At 36.7% G+C, this 18,211-nt stretch overlaps 1 long non-coding RNA gene across 3 annotated transcripts in view; it reads left to right on the forward strand.

Moving 5' to 3' along the window:
• LOC130143121 (uncharacterized) overlaps positions 1–17,556 on the forward strand; it is a 55,744-nt gene extending 38,188 nt beyond the window's left edge. For 2 of the 3 annotated variants that reach the window (XR_008819647.1, XR_008819646.1), the window contains 2 exons: positions 11,282–11,385; positions 13,265–17,556. This is a non-coding gene — a long non-coding RNA (uncharacterized LOC130143121). Of the gene's footprint in view, positions 1–11,281; positions 11,386–12,976 lie in introns of all 3 variants that reach the window. The other variant, XR_008819648.1, reaches the window with a different exon arrangement.
• The last annotated feature ends 655 nt before the right edge of the window (positions 17,557–18,211 follow it).

Genomic DNA, 18,211 nt, shown 5'->3' on the forward strand with positions numbered 1-18,211 from the left:
GCATGTTCTTTCCTTGTGACCAGACTGGGAATATGGCTGGGATGAAGTCCAAGAAGTCCTCATCTGTGTTGACAATAAAACAAAATTTCTTGGTGATGTCCTTTGACAGAGGTGGAAACAAAAGAGCGATCTGGGCCTGGGGTTTTCTGCCAGGGTCCCATGTAAACCTGCCTGGGCATTGCTAATAATAGCTGGGTTCCAGCAATGAGTGCAAGTTATGTGCTTCATTTTCCTGTAGATGTAGCCAAGAAAGGAAAAAGTTTTGCATAATCCATTTTTCTATGGCATAGTGTGATGTATGGTTAAATGTGGCAATAGTCTTGGAGGGGTGTTTCAGTCTCTCTGTGCTCCTGAATTATTGTTCTGATTATATTGCTGCAGCGAAAGACGGAAAGATATACAATTTTTTTATTATTATTATTTTTATTATTTTTATTTTTTTCATAGAAATAGGTATGGAAAATTCCTTAGCTTGCTGAAAAACTGGGGAAATAGATGTTTTCTCAGAAGTAATTCTCAAAAGGCATGAGGGACAGTGAGAGGTACATAGAGAAAGGGACAGTTTACATAATATATTTTAAGCAACATGCATTCAATCTAATTGTGGGTTACAAAATTACAGGATGACCCATCCAATACTTACTTATCATGTTTTCCACAACACTTAAACACTTGCATGAGGTCTTCCTGCTTCTTTCTTCCTGAATTAAAAGTGTGAGACATAACTATCTAGTATGGGGATTCACAGTCAAAAATTCCCTGCAGAGTAAAGCACCTAAGTCGTGTCTTAAAATGCACACTGATGGCTCAATTCTCTTTTATAAAGCCAGTAAAGATGCAAGAGGAAACCCCCACTTTCTGCATAGTAGCTTAGTGCTTACTGGTGACTACATGATCAATATTAGTCATATTAACTGAATGCGTTCTAAAAAATTCCTAAACTCCTGGTTCCACTGCAAATGTTTTCTGTTTTTTCCTTGTAGAAAAATTATTGGTTTGGATTTTGAGAATGCAACCATGCAAGTAATTGCCAGGTTTGGTATTTCTGATATTTATTAGACATAACTGGCTTGCCATCTCATTAATCTTGCACACACACATGTACAGATGTGTTTTTTCCTTCCTGCATCTCCAAAGCACCAACTAATGCTGACAGCTGTCCCAAGTGCTTATGACAGGTTAATTCACAGCACTTGAAAGCAAAAACTATCAACTTATTTTAAAAAACTTTTATCTATTCAGCAGGAAAGAGCCAATTCATATTTAATTCAGTATCCACTTCTCAATCTGTCTACAAGTTAATAATTGCTTGCCACTAAACCCAAGGTTTCAGAAATGTATTTTGTATTTTCCTCTACAGGGTGACTGGGAACTTGCCAGTACCCTGCATCTCCCCCTTCTTCCTCCTCCAACAGCAAAGTTGTGGCAACAGAGGCTAACAGATTATTTCCACTCATTTGGTTCATGGTTTAATGATTGCTAAATATTTGCCATGATCCCAGGACTGTGTGGGATTTCTAAGGTTAGTAAAACCAAAGATTATTTACTCTCCAAGATGAATTATGAATAAATTATGTTAGAATTGAGTTACTCAGAGCAAAATAAGTTAATAGGCCCAAGATATCTTCCCTTATTAATATGGCACAGCCAGTAGTATCTCACAAGCAGGTGTAATGTGATATATGTAGCATGATCTCTGATGCAAAATGGAACCATTTATTGAGGTGGAATGGGCAAAAAATGACCCTGCAGTTTTGATAATACATGAAAACATTTCACAGCGATTCTTTCAGGCAAGTTCTGTACGAAATGTGTCACAACCTGTTTTTCTGTGTGAACTGATAAACAAAGTTTGAGATAAAGAATTAAAATCATTTGAAGGGCAAAAAGGATTGTTTTCATGTGAGATTTGAAAAGAATGAGGAGAAAGAGAAGTTCACAAACATATGCTAATAAAGTGGTAGGGATTAAATGGTTTTATATGAGGTCATGCTGGTCATGAAGTTCTAGCAGTTTCTGGCATTTTCCATATCACAGAGTATTCTGAGAAAGTTGATGCACAGAAGGAAACATGGTGAATTCCCTGACAGAGAAGCACTTGTCACTAAACAGCTTTGGTTAAGAGGATGAGATTACTCAGGCTGTTAACAGTAGCTGCACCAAAGGACAAGTCTGGTGCCACCAACAAAACTGCTTGAGTTGTCTGCCAAGATTCTAGATGATGCTGATAAAAAATAAATATGAAAAATTGTTTATCCAGAATTGGCATCTGACCTTCATGTCTGCGTTCCAGAGAAGAGAAAAGAAAACCAACACAGTGAAGCAGTGTCTTCACTACCAAGCACTTAGAGATCTATTTTTTACAATAATAACTGCTGGGGTAAATGGGAAGAAACACCTCATCCTATGCAATTCTGAGGCTTGTGAGATTCAATAATGAAGACTTACCTGATACTACAGATCTTTTCCTTCCATTAATTCTTTCTAGTCCTTTACAGAAAAATAAAACATAAAAAGACCTTGTAAGCTCCCAGCAGAAAACACTATTTTTGTCTTCATATATCTAGTTAGCATGGAATTAGAGGTTGTCTTCAGAGTTTTGCAAGTGTGTGTATGCATGACCCAGAATTTCTATAATGTAAGCATTTGGCTTTGTTTTTCCACATCTGAATGTTAAGGGAGGAAAGTTGACATTTTTGTGGCAATATCCACAAAAGGGTTTTTGCTAGCACAGTTTTTACAGCTTAGTGGTGCCAATTTGCTGTGAAACAATGACATTGCAAAACCTGATTACAGTGATGCCTATTTAGGAAAAACGTATGGCTGGCCACAAACTTAAAAAGGTTCAAGCATGTCCTTAAGTTCTCATCCAAACCCACTGATTTCAGTGAATATTTATTCTGTGCTCTGCTCCATGTCAGCAGAGCAGTGGTTCTCTGCTCCTGTTCAGTCTTAAACATTTGGATGGAAAGAAATGAAGTGAACAAAGTACTCACCATGCCTCAGACAGAGCTGAAAGCGGAGAATGAGAGTCAGGTCTCCTACTGTCTGTGCTGGTGGTCTGCCACCTCACTGCATGCACAGGTGCAATCAAGAGGTCAGGCGTCCCTGAAACGAGCACTGGAAAAGGAGCAAGTCTACATGATACAGCACTGTGTGAGCAATCCCCATACCAGAAGTCAGTCAACACAGAGAGTGCAGCTCTACTGGCGTCCCAGACTTGTACCTTTCAGACAGCGTAATCTGTCACACTTAGCTCTCATTGAAACCCAGAGAGCTGCTTATGCCAGGCAACAAGGAGTAAAAGGAATGGTGGACACTAATGTACAGACCAAAAACCAGCATACAGAGCCTAGAGAGGCATTTAGATAGCCACAGGGTTTTTTTATGACTGCAGCTCACCATTGTTTTGTCCTGGACAAACTTAAATCCTAGCTAAGAAATCAGAAAAAATCCCTAAGCACTGGATTCATTTGCCTTTGTGATTATTCTTTTTTAACACAACATATAACCACATGTTCTCTATGTTTTGCAACACCTCTATTGTTTGCAACATACATTAGTCCGTTTATCAGCATTTGCACACAAAAAACATATGTTCCTGTGCATCAGGCAGAAAATGCACTTGGTTTCTGCATGTCTTTCAAGTTGTAGATTATGCAGTGGTTGGCAGGAGAGTATCATAAATACCTTTTGAATATAATTTTAAGTCAGGATAATTAATGTTATCACATATTTACAGATTTAGAAATCTTTAATGAAGACATCTGTGTATTTCTTTGATGCCCCTCTTGCCTGTTGTTTTGTATCCTAACCATCAGCCAGTAAATCATCAAGTTTTTCTCAAAGTCAGAACCAAAGTATGATACAGAAGCAAAGCTATTCCACAGCGTTTCAGCAATACAAAATATAGGCAGGTGAAAAGAAAAGAAAAAAGGAATCTAGTTAGGAAACTGCATAATGCATTGTAAAATCAAAATGTCTGTCCTCATTTAGTGTGCAAAAGAACTGGAGAAGCAAAACACTGCTTGAATGTCTTTGTCTCTGTAAAAACTGGAGCAAAACTATAGCACCCAGTCCTCTCATTCCAATTTCAAACTGGTACTGGCTGGTTACAATTCACATTTCAGCTATTTCCAGGAAAGTCCATCTTTCAGAAAAAAAAAGGCTCTCATGTTTTGAAACAGAATAAGCAAATTAAGAGCTTTGCATTTTGTGCAAAATACCTGCCCTGTACCAATTTATGGAAACAGAGCTTTAAAGTGCAAACTGCACCTCACATGTTCTTTTGACTTTAGTCCACATGTAGATGAACAAGAAAGGTGCATGTGTTTCAAAGGTAACAGATTTTGAAATATATAGAAAGATTTTAAAATATTTGATTCATCCTTGTTTTGCAGAGCAGTGGAAATACATTATTTGAATTGTTTCTTCCACAGAGAAAGTCTGACCATCCAGCTTTGGGGAGCTTGGGAGAATTACAGTGAAATGAATATTTCAGTGAAAATATATGCAGAGCTTGTCTTCTTAAAATCCTTTTGCAACAGTTTTGGTTGCTTTTAAACTCATGAGTAGTGCCAAGGAAATGGGTGGAGCTTCAAATTAAAGAAATTGTTGTGGCAGGTAATCACCTCAGTGTGATCACTTACCTACTTACTGGCAAAGACTTTGCAGGAACGCTTTCACTGAGCTTCCTTTGAAAGTGCTTTCAATTACTTTCTTGGAAAGTCTCAGTATTATTGTTACCTGCAAATGTTTATCAGACAAATATCTCATGTAATAATTTACAGTGGCCTGCAAAACTAGATTTCAGATCCAATCTTTCATTATTTAGACAGCATTGTTCTTCCACTGAGTCTATTTCATCATTATGGTGAACTTCACAAGACATCATACCATCACTGCATTAATCTGTCATAGATCATTGTATGTAGATTCTTCTTTTATTTTCTAAACAAAGATGTTCAAACACAATTACTTAAAATTTAATGAATTATTAGAAATTACTTTTCCTAGGTCTGTTAGTCATTTCCCTAGTTAAATTATATATTGGGTGAAACCAAAAAAAAAGTTATTCTTAATTTTAAAATTAAATTCAAAAGTTACATAGATAGACTTTACAGCCATGACGGACTGCAATTTGAAATGTGCTGTGACATTCAAAACAATCTAAATGTTGTTGCCTCTCTGATAATTTTGGCCTTTGCAATTACACAAAATAGTTTGCATATCAAAACAGACACTGTATTAGAGCTTTTCAGCAGCACAAATAAGAAGATACAAGGCAAATGGAAAAAACAATTTCTCTATGGCAGCGCTAAATCTGTATTAATCCCATTTAAAGACCATTGACATGATCTTAACTGTTGTGTAGGTCCTGTGCTGATCCTCTGAAAAGTGGTGATTTTGTTCATTCAAACCTCTGCTTATCGTTCATTGAATCCTTATTAAACAAATAAATAACTGAACAAATTATTTTTGCCCTCTCTAATAGAGGTGGACTGTATATAAGTACATACATTTTGCCTTGCTATTCCTGACAGTGAGTAATAAAAACTGCAGAGCAAAACAACCCATAAGTATGCTGTTGACAACGGTCCAGTCTTTCAATCTGTTCCAGCACTCTGGGTGTTATATACGACATCTTTGCAGGACTACTTTGCACAGTATAGTGGGAAAGTTTTCAATTCTTTCCAATACCCACAAGTAATATCCAATATTGGCAATAATATTTTTAGCCCTCCAATGTAACCAAGACATTTATAGCCTAAGTGCTTTCTATTTTTATTTTTTTCTATCTGACTGCTCTAACATCTCTATTTAAACCAGATCTTATAGGTGTATTTTAGATAGCGGTCATTACCACAAAATTTGTGAAGCTTTTACAATACAAAACCATCATAATATACCTTGTGGTTATCTGAAGACTCCGAATATATGATTTCACAAACTACAGGGAAAACATTTTGAAACTTCAATTTGACAAAAATTTCAGTGCTAAGATTTACTTAAAGAAATCAGTTGTATTGATATTGATACCCACAGTAGGACACAGACAGACAAAAGATTTCTCTTAGAAATCGTAAGAATTAGTCCAGGATTCACACTGTTGGAGAATGAAACTTTAGAGAAAGGCATGTGATGAAGTCTGACTGATGTTTTCATTTCTATTTCACATTTCTCCTTAGTTCACTCTGCAAAGCTATTGTAAATCTTTTTAGCAGACAGTTGGGGAACTATTAACAGCATCTTATTATCTACCTAAAAGAGCTATTGATCACTGGACCGCCTGGAAGTACACTGTACTTTTAGTATCCAGAAAGGTTGTTTTCTGGTGTGATGGAAGAGAGAAGGAAGGGAGAATAAAGCATCCTCAAAATCTTCAACAAGGGTTGCCAGATGTGTGAAGATCAAAGAAATTAAAATCTATTGTCAAGAACCCTGTTCTACCAAGAGGCCTTGACTTCTTTTACTGTGTGGCTAGAACACTGAAATGCTGAAATATATTAGGCTTATTTACATTAGAGGGTGTGACATGTTTCTGTTAAACCACCTATGCCATAAAACTACATGGTCATATGAAACATTGCAGCTGCTGGGCTTTTTGAATTTTATTCTTGTATTTAAAAGGATAAAGCTGATTCATGACACTTTGTCAAATGTAGCCTTTAAAAATTACATATTTAGCTAGAATAATTAAGTATCATTGAGCTGTAACAGAACAGTTACACAAGATCATGCAAAACTGACAAGATACGGTTCCATTTTAAAAGCAGTATATCTTCCAGATTATATTATAAATGGTAATAATCATACAATTTAATTAATCATACTATTGTTATCCAATAATTGAGAAGGCACTATCAAAATTATAATCAGACATTTTAAATACAGGTGGTACAAAGGATTAAAAATATTACACTAGCTTATAAATCAATAATGCACAGGACTGGTATGAGTGTGACTAATAGCAGCAGAAAGTGGTCACTTTGACCCTGTTGTTGCAAATAATGATGGACAGGTAATTAAGTAATCTCTGTTCTCATGCATTAGTTAGAAATACATCCTGATCATAATAACATTGAAGTTATTAAAATGTTATATGGTCTAAATTCTCAGTAGACATTCAGCTAACAAAAAAGACCAAAAGAGTGCTTGCATGATGCCTTGCATTTCATTACAGCTTTTTCTTTATGTCCTACTAGACTCCCAATGCTGCAGATCAAGCTCATGCACATGAAGTGGTGAATGGAACTCAGGGAAATATGACTCCCTGGAAAGGATGCATTACTGGACTAGCTCATTTGTCTGGAAAGATTTGGGGACATCAAAACATGAAAATACATGGAAAATTTGGATAACTGGGAACATTACTCATTTAGTGACTCATGGCAGGGGACTTAATTTGGATTAAAACTGAAATAGAAAAAACCCGTATATTGCATAGAATATTTAGTTAGTTAGTAGATCAATCTTTTATGTGGTCCATTTTAGATACCATTAGGATGCTCTGCTTTCAGGAGAAATTGTACCTGATCCTGCTTATAGGCCCTATCTGTGTACATGAAAAGACAGTCACAGAGTCACAGAATGGTTTGGGTTGGGTGGGACCTTTGGAGATCACCTTGTTCAGCCCACTCTGCCATGGGCGGGGACATAATTCACTGGAACCGATCACTCCACTCGCACCTGACCTTGAACACTTCCAGTGGTGGGGCATCCACAGCTTCTCTGGGAAATCTGTTCCAGTGTCTCACTACTCATTGTAAAAAAATTTCTCCCTTACATCCAAATTAAACCTAACCTCTTTTAGTTTAAAAGCATTGCCCCTTGTCCTCTCACTACAGGTCTTGGTAAAAAGTCTCTCTCTGCCTTTCTTATAAGCCCCCTCTACATGTTGAAAGGCTGCAATAAGGTTTCCCCAGAGCCTTCTTCAGGATGAACAATCACAACTCTGTCAGCCTTTCTTCATAGGAGAGGTGTTCCAGCCCTCTGATCATTCTCGTTGCCCTCCTTTGAACCACTTCAACAGGTCCAAGTCTTTCTTGTACTGGGCACCCCAGAGCTAGATGCAATATACAAGTGGATTCTCAAGGGAGCACAGCAGAGGGACAGAATCACCCCACTTGGCCTGCTGGCCATGCCTTTTATGCAGACCAGGATGTGATTGCTTTTCTGGGCTGCAAGCACACATTGTACATTGCTGGTTGTTGTCCTGTTTTTCATCCACTTGTATTCCTAAGTTCTTGTCTGCAGGATGGCTCTCAATCAGTTTATCCCCCAGTCTATATCAATATTGGTGATTGCCCTAACCCAGGTGGCAGGACCTTGCATTTGGCCTTGTTGAACTTCATGAGGTTCACATGGGCCCACTCCTCAAGGCTGTCAATGTCCTTCTGGATGGTATCCCTTCCCTAAAGTAAATCCACTGCACCACTTAGTTTGGTGTCATCTTCAAACCTGCTGAGGGAGCACTCAATCCCACTGTCTATGTGACTGATGAAGATAGTAATTAGCATTGTTCCCAATACAGACCCTTGAGGGACACTAGTTACTGGTTTCCACTTGGACATTGAACCATGGACTGTAACACTTTGGACTTGGCCATCCAGACAGTTCCTTACCTATCTATACATGCATCAAACCCATATCTTTCCAATTCAAAGATAAGTGTTGTGGGGAGAGTGTATCAAAGGTCTTACAGTTTAGGTAGATGAATTCCATAGATATTTGCTTGTCTACTGGTGTAGTTACTTAATTGTAGAAGGCTGCTAGATTATTCAGGCAACATAAATGTCTCAGAAGGTGGTCCACAACAGCCAGCAGCAGAAAATGAGAGGTTAATTTGGACAAACAAAAACCCTGGAGAACAAGATCTGACCGCAGTCCTGTCTATCTCCAGATTAGCACCACTTCAACCTCAGAGGATGTTTAGCACTTAAAGTCCTGAGCTCCCTTCTGAAGTTAACTGTTTATGCCTGGGCTTTCTCTGAAAACACTTCTGGCAGCAACAGGAACGCTTTTAACCAATACTTAACTTCTCTACCATTTCACCTTTGCCATTTCTTCTTCTGAAAATTTGAATCCACAGTTTCCTCTCTGCATCCCCAACTCTCACTCTTGCTTTGCCTTCTGCACCTGAACATGACAGAGGCTCTTTCTGTGTGATTGGTATGAAAACCACCTTGGTGACATGCGTTGAAGTCTAGAGTTGTGCCAAGTTCCCATTTTGCATGGGGCATTGAGCAGGCCAGGGAGGAGGACACCTCCTGGATCTTTTTTAAGGCATTTTCTGAATAAGGAAAGAGAGATACCTGAGTCACTGCCTGATACAAGGATTCACTGAGCATCAAATGGGCAAGAAAACAAGCCGTCACTCTTGACAATGAGGAAGAGTAAAGCATTTCTAAATCCTCTTTCAGTATCAAGAAACTTCCCTCCAGGTGTTACGCATTGACACTGGAAACAGCTGAAATAGCATATCTGAACCTCTCTCCCCTCTGTTCCTTCAGCTGTTTGTTATGGGCCCCCTGCTTGCACTTCCCGATCCCCCAGGTGAGCTGATCAAATGAACCAGAGGGGAGGGCTCAGTGCAAGTGGTGTGGAGGGACTGCACACTCACATCAGAGCCCTTGTGGTACCTTATCTGGGGCGGGGGGGGGGGGCACTGTCACCTCTAGTGAGTGACATTTCTGAATAGCTGTTGGTAAACAGTGTTTCAAACCATTTCACATGTATCTGTAACCATGTCTGCAGTGTATCACTCAGTCTCTACATATGTTCTGATATTCAGGCAGCTCTCCGTCATATATTTCCTTTTAATTTCCAAAGCCTGTTCTCTTTCAGAGAAGCAGACACTCACTAAGAATGAGCATTGCTGTGAAAAGTTTTGGGGGAACCACAAGAACCAAATAATTTTTTAAAGTGCAGCCAAAAAAATTATAAAATGCTGCTCCTCTGTATGCAGTCTGCGGGAAATGTGTTGATGCACTTGGTGAGCTTGGTAAAAAAAGAAAGGTTGGCATAACTAAAGATTATGCACATCAATTCCACTTAATTGACTTCTTACATGGTTCACATTTTTGTTAAGTTAGTTAATTAACAGAGCTTTCAAAACACCATTGCAGTGTATTCTCTGGAGCAATCAAAGTTTTGGTTCCAATCCCTTATAAGGCAGAAAAGAGCCCTCCTGGATGCTGTCTTCTACTTCAGCAAAGAGTAACTATTCAGCATCTAATTGAGATAGTGTAGCTATTCTATTGGTGTTGTCATATTTTGCCCTCAGGGAGATGACTTGCTTGATCCATGAGAGTAGGCTGATGCTATGTTTCTGTACATCAGGAAAACCCAACACATACAACCTTTTGAAAGTTTCTGCATATCCACAGCTTACAACGCATTTTACTGTTGCAAGACTTTAAATGTAGTCTTCTAAGCTTATGTTCACCTTAGTAAATAGGAGTGCATTTGTAAAGAAAAAAAAAAAATTGTCACTGACACCCCACTGTCAATACTACATGCATTTCAGGGGTTTATGTCAGACTAGCTCCACTCTGGTTCCAAGGAGTGAATGACCACCAGTGGCTGGAGCCACGTAGGCGCATTTAACAGAATGCATGTTCTGTCTTGTTTTCATCTTGGCATTCAGTTATGTTAGGAGGTCTTTTTTAAAAGTGCACTCCTGCTAAAAGCAAGATTACACAGAAAGATAAAACAAGTGTTAAGAGTGTGTTGTCATCCTCCCCTAGTCATTTGATTTGCTCAAAGGCAGCTCCAAGAACTTCTCTAAACCCTCTGTTATTTCTTATTTATATGGCATGACTAAGACGTCATATGTATAAAATCTCTTCCCTATTTCGAGTTAAAACACACCAAAATTAAAAGAAACAAGAAACTCTTTACACATTAAAAGAAAATAATTTTTGTCCTTCCATAAAAGCAACAAAGAAATCTTATTGGATTTTTAAGTTGTCTTTTTAAAATCTTTTGGATTTGTATTTGTGTAACATAATTCTGATAGTTAAAAATAGTTTACATAGAAAATCTTTGTGGCAAATATACCAGTAAAATGCATGGATATATTCTTGTTGTTGTTATTCTGAGAGGAGATAATATGTCAAATTGTATGCACTGTGTAAAATTCTGCACAAAACCAGCTGGTGATGTTACTGTGCTCTTACGTCTGTCATAAGGATCAGATCCCTTATTTCTCTCTGACAGTTTCTAGCTGCAGCTGCTATGGTCATCTCTACATGAGTGACAATCATTTCATTCTCTCTAGAACAAGGCTGAAAACATGACCAGGCTGGGAAGCACCAGGCCTTATCCTGACAGTGTTTTGTTATCGACACAGCCCAAGCTCTGACCCTTTTGGCTTTATCCAAGGTGAGTGTCTCAGAGAAACAGCTTGCACCCCTGATGTGTCCGAGCATGGGTTCAAGAATGCTGGATCTAAGACAGGATTCGAGGAGAAGATGTGCATGTTGCATGGCTGCAGGACAAGTGATATAATAAGCTCCACTGGTATTGCTTAGGTGCTTGCCAGTATTGTCACTGCTGATGTTAGTTGTAGAGCTGATAATAAAAATCAACACACGTGAACTGTTGTGATTTCTAGGTGTTTCTGTATCACAGGATGTAGATCCTATATTTGGCTTAGGCTCAAGAGTGCACTTGAGCAAGCATTCAGTGTCCACATGTATTAAATAAAATATTTGAAAAACTCCTTCAACACTTATCTGTGAATGCTGCTTAGAATTCATTAACCTTTGGTGTTGTATAGACTTTCCCTTTAATTAGTTTTCAGACTGTACATTCTTTATAATTACTCCAAGCAAGATAAAATGAGAAAGTTTAATACACTCCATATGTGCAATGAACTGAATCATTTGTCAAAGGTGCTATAAAATTAAGGTAGTTTTATTGCCAAGGTACCATTTTCCATGCAATTACTATTCACATATTGCTACGTCTAATTTAAGGTCCTATTGTATTTTGTGGTTATATTTAAAGATGTGCTAGAAATGCTTTCAGATATTGAAAAAACAGCCAAAATAATTTTTTAAAAATAAGTTGCATTGAAAGCATAGAAGCCAGCTGGTTTTGGTTAGCTGGTTTGGTTTTGGTTGGTTGTTTTTTTTGGGTGGGGTGGGGATTGTTTTTTGGTTGTCTGTTTAGGCTTTATATTTGGGGGCATGAGGGATGTTCAATAATCTGTAATTTTAATGTATTTTTATAAGAATAGTGAAACCTTTTCTTTTGGATATGTACAAGTACTGAATCCTAACGTGTAACATACCATTGCTTTTGATCTGAGGAGTGTAAAGGTTACTGAAATCAATTATATTTTAATGAAGCCCATCAACGCAAGAATTGCTGTAATATCCGCTATACTAATATGTTTCTTCACAACCATACAATATCAAACACTGATAATTATTTAAATATTAATTTCCCTGGTTTTTATATTTAATGAAGTAATTAATTCTTTAGTTTCCTTATCATATAGCAAAAATGGAAAACCCTGTGCCAGGTGTAAAATTGTTTTTACTGCTTCAATTCAAACACCAAAACTGAAGCTATTTGAAGGAAATTAAAAACAAACAAACAAACAAACAAACAAAAAAAAAAAACCAAAAAAACCCCCAAAACAAAACCAAAAAACAAACCAATTTGGAACAATATTTTAGCAAATGTAGTATCAGTATATGTGAAGGATCATATACCTGATAATTTATATTGTAGTAGTTTTCATGCTTAACTAACACAAATGAAGCACATTGTTATATTTTAATATATATTCTTATTCTAGTGCTGTAAATATAGGTGCAGGTGTAGAATCACACAAACAGGACTGACACCTGATATGTTAAAGTCTTTGAAAGTTTAGCCCATAATTAAAAACATATGCATTACATATTCACAGGAAAAAGTAAGGACCTCATTCTTTTCAACATAATTATTTTTTGTATTTCAGTCATTATTCCATTCTTTTGTTTCCTACAAGAAGATAAAGAGATAAATTTCAACCTGAACTAAAGCTTATGGATCCTGAGAACTGGAGCCTCTGGTTATGTTTGCTCCTGACTTTAACAAGATATTTAAATGTGTGCTTTAAACACAGGCATAGCTACATTAAAAAGCTGTGTAAAGCTGAGCAGCAATAATAGATCTCAACAGATTCTAAAATTTCTTCATGCTTTTACAATGAAAAGTAGATACACTTGCAACAAAATCTGAGTTCCATGCTTCTTGCTGTTTCCAGCAATTCACAGCAAATTTGTGCTTTCTGGGACAGCCTAGCCTCAGGAAAAGAAGACCAAAGCCACTTCTGCTTAGGTATGCCATCTCAGACACTGTGAACAACTGGATCTATAGAGAAAGAAGGCAGAAACAGGCAAGTATAGGAAATACTTTCTTTTCCTCCAGAAAACACAATTCAGAAATTTCCCCATTGGAAATTCTACCATGGCTCTTGTGTTCCCACAGTTATCCCATAACAATGGATTTTTGCTTCCTGAATTTTTTCAAGTCCGTATGTTTTTCAGGCACAACACCCTGTGGCAAAATGTCTGGCAATCAATTTTAATTTTATGCTAGGTAGAAAATTACTTCCTTTGAAATCTGATGTCTTAATCTAGGGGGTTTATGGTAAGTGGTGAGCAGTTGTTATCCAAGTTTCCATCACATTTGTGACTTTATATGCACTGATTGAAGGGTATGTTTCTCTAAGAAAGTCTTAAGAATGACTACTTTATCCTGAGTATGACAACTAATATTGCATCCTGTCTATTTTTTTTAAATTTTACAAAAAGTAGATTCCAAACAAATTTTGTTTGAAAACAATCAAAGGAGCTCTGAGAACCTATGGCTCTGCTAGTCTCCCAGGACTTCTCATCTTCTGGCTGTGTGGCAGAAAGTTGGCAATTTTTAAGTTCCCACTTCAGACAAATGTACATGTTTGATTTTGCCACCCTACACCATCTATCTGATGATGCAGTCACAGCTTGAGCCCCTTCACAAATCCCAGGGAAATGATTAAATTCTAAAATGAACTAATCTGAGTTCTTAAAGGAGCAGCTATACAAGCCTAATATATATCTGGATATTCTGCATATAAAGTGGATAGCAGACTGTTCAAAACCACTTTCTCTTGCTGGGGGGTAAATCAACGTCATGGCAGAGAGGGACATGCAGAAAAAATCTTAAGCCATGACGTGCTTTAAGCATCCAATCTTGCAAAGAAATCGCTGTATGGAAGACAGTGAGCAAAACTGGACTGGGACAATAAGAGCAGAAAAAGTGACAGAGGAAATCAGGTTGAACTGTTCTGGAAAGCTTCATCTCTGATTCTGTGTAGGTGTGTTCCTGCAAGAATTGGGTGCATTTCTTCCGTAAAGCTCTGAAACTTGACACAAACTTGTCAAGAGATGTTGACTTTTATATCTAAAAATGTAGCTGAAAATAGAATCAAAACTGAGTTCCCGTTGAGTTTTAGAACTATCATAATCAAAGTCCAACAATGGCAAAAATATCCTAAAAAAGAAAAAAGCTACCATTGCTTAGATATGACTCTTATCTCTCACTTTCTCAAATAAACAGCTTCAGCACTTCCATCTTCTTAATCATACGGAAGCCTTTGTGGGCATCTAAAAGATACACATCTTTGAGAGGTCTGGATTTTTTTATAATGCGCAAATTGTAAGCTGTCTAAAAGAAAAAAATACCCACATATTAAAAGATCTACAGGCAGCAAGTTAGACTGAAATTGCACCTAGACATTCCCCAGTGTTTGACAGTTTACAAAGCCTTTCTTGAAAACAAGTGCATACTTCAGTGCAGTGTTAGTTGAAAGTCATATTTCAGGTGTAGTCTTGTTCCAATATTATTATGGTTTTCTAGTGGAATTTATGACAGATTAGTAAGGTAATCATCTCTGATAAATCCTGGTTGTATTAAAAACATAACATTTCTTAGTGGCCAAATGAGAAATCCTACATTCGGTCTTTGCCTTTCATGCCTTCAGCTTGTGAGAAGGGCTTTGTTGAAATCTCAATGAACTTCTTGTGTTCAGTTTTGACAGGTAGTTGTTTAAATAATTTCTGTCTTGGAAAGCTGATGTGGTCCAGTCCCTACCAGATTTTTTTTCTGTACAGAAGGAATGAAGCTAAATCAAACAGAATACACCTTTTTCTTCATGTATCACTTCTTTCATAGCTCAGAAACAAATACAGTTTCTGTCTGGTAGTTGCATATGTGGGATATTTACCCAGGGTAAATGGGGATTTTTTTGTTGGAATCAAAATATTTTAGAAAACCATCACAGTCAAATGCTTCAAGAACCCAGCAATTTAGGGTTTTTATAAGTACCTGATCTAAGCTTGGTTTTATTTTCATGAAAGTAATGTTGAGTGCTTTGCAATGTATGTGTTCAAGGTAATGTTCAGGAACAGATACCTAGAATAATCCTCTTAATTAACTTGGCAGAACTTCCTATTAGTGTTAATATTTTACTGTTAGTAGCTTTATTCCTGTTAATAATTGCTCCTTTTAGCAGCCCAGACACTTAGCAAAAAGATGGCTTTGAAGCAGAATAAACATGTTTAGTCTCACAGAGCTGGAAGTTTCCAGTTTGCAGACTAAATAAGGCTTGGGTAAACAGCAGCAGAAACAGATAGCCACATCGATATCTGGAATATTAAATGACTATCATTATCACTACTGCTGTCCTTACCTGGTGTTATTTAATGAAGGCACTGGAATCACTTCTGTACACAACCAGACTATATGTTTCACTGTTTGTAATCAAGCCCAGAATATGTTCAATATATTTCCCATATTTCCTCAATATAACCTTTTTCTAAGGCTGTCATCTTAAGTACTTTGTATTCTCAGTATCCCCATGGCTTTTAGTGACATAAAAAGTTGAGACTGTTCATTCCATGCTGAAACATTTGTCACATGTATAGAAGAATAGAAAAAAATTGCACTTTCAGAAATGCAGAAATGTTGGTGTTTATTACATTAGTTTCAATGCGACTGTATCTTCCATAAAGCATTTAAAACAACTGGAAACTCATAATGTCACTGAAATTCATAGACACCGTGACATTCGTATCAAATATGTTATCATAGCAAGATGCTACATGATACAGTGCTGTGTTTTCACCTCTTCAATAAATTCCTCTTATGTGAGTAAACGACGACGCATAAGAGATCTATAAAATAACCAGTAATACTGTAACTAAAACTAAATGATCAACAATATTTTGAACTCCTTGATATAGTAGCATAAACCATAAAACTAAACAAAACACACAAAATCAATCAAGAGTGACTGGGAAGGAACATGTGACATGTCTCAGTAATGTAGATATTGAATAACTGAGGGTTTAGACAGGTTTTTGGGCTGCCTTTGGAGAGGATGGCAACAGACTGCAACAGTTTATTTTAGGAACTTCCATTTTTCTGTGTAATCTTGCTCATAGTAGAAGAAAATTGAATATTTCAAATTGTCTTCTAATTCTTTTAGGAAACAATCTTTTTCTGTCATCCTAATACTTAATTATATCTATTGTATCAATAAAATTTTATAGAGATTACACTGTGCACGATCAAACAGCATATGTCCTTTGTTAACTTATTATAACCATGAAAAATATACACTTTTTGCTTGATAATCAGAAGTAAGAAAACATTGTGTTAATTGTTCACAAACTAAGTTGTCAATGCCATAAAAAATAATTAAGCATTTAATGTAACAGTATTTATAAAACCCATCTAATTATGCTACTCTTCTTTTAAATTCCCTGTGCTGGCTTTCTCTTGGCTTTTTGGCTGAGTTCATACTTCTTGTTTCTAGCTAGAAGCAGCCTATTATCAAACTAAACAGGAAACGTAACCTGTGTTATGATTTGCATTTATAGAAGTGGTTTTGCTTTTGAATTTGGCATTTAATAAAGAACTCATATTTATGCAAAAAAATTCTGACCAGCTCCACCCATGCTGCTTCTGAGACTGCTCATTTTCCTGCTGTGTTTTGGGGCTTGAACAACTGTCAGTACTGGACAGATTTTAACAGCTTCTTCTTATTGTTTCTAGCAAAGAAGAAAAAAAAAAAAAGTCTTTCCTCCAGATTCCTAGAGAAAATATAAGTACAACATACCACAGATTTTTCATAGCAGTTGTGAATAACAGACTCTCATCCATATTTTCACTTGAAGAAATGTCTGCCTAGCTGTATTAAATTAGCTTCCTGTCCTTTAGTCACTTGTACAATGGATGTGCTGTAATTTAATTTGTGATTTAAACTCCATTTCAGGAGACATCAATTTAATCTGTGCAAACTGATTTTTGGAGTGGGCTTCTGTCATACAAAGCCGTATAACTGCAATGTAGGCTTTGTTTGACAACTTAAATGGAGCTAGCCATTTTAGTAAAAAAAATTATTTTCCTATTAAAGTTAGGAGTGATGGAAGGTGTGAAGTGATCCTGTCTGGTTTCAGAGCTAAATTCAGAGGATGAATATAGGAAATTAATATTTAACCATTTATATCATCAAATGATAAGTAAATATTGGGTTATGAAACAAAAATTCTTGCTCTCAAGAGAAATTGGTTGAATGACATCTTTTAAAGTTACAGTTTATTTATACTACTGTGCAATAAACCTTAGATATTGTCAACAACAAAAATAATTTATGCTATATTAGATAACATAACAGTTATATAGGGTAGATATGTATTCAGAGCAAGTGAAGTGAAAATCATTGGCTGGTAAATGTCTGTGCCTAATTAGATTTATAGAACTATAAACCTAGCAGTAGTTATTCAGAAAATTATTAAAGGAAAACCTTTGAAGACTATCTTACATTAAAAAAACCAAACACCAAACCCATCATGTTGCTTTCTGTTTATTCATATTCACTACATGGCATACTGCATATGTCCCAGAAGTTCAGCCTAGGTTTTTGGTTTTGGTATTTTTGGTTTCTTTTCTTTTAGCAGCACAGATGAACACAAGGCAGATAAACATAATGAACATATTGATGTCAGTATAGTCTAAATTAACAGAAGAATCAACATATTGAATAGCTGTAAAACAAGTTGGGAAGTAAAGAAGTAAAAAGGACGCAGGTTTAGACCTAAGCACTGCTGTAGAGGCTTTGTCATACTTCCACATCTGCAGCCATGGTGCCTTATGCTGTGAGCCT

This window comes from Falco biarmicus, chromosome Z, assembly GCF_023638135.1.
Source record: "Falco biarmicus isolate bFalBia1 chromosome Z, bFalBia1.pri, whole genome shotgun sequence".
NCBI lineage: Eukaryota > Metazoa > Chordata > Aves > Falconiformes > Falconidae > Falco > Falco biarmicus.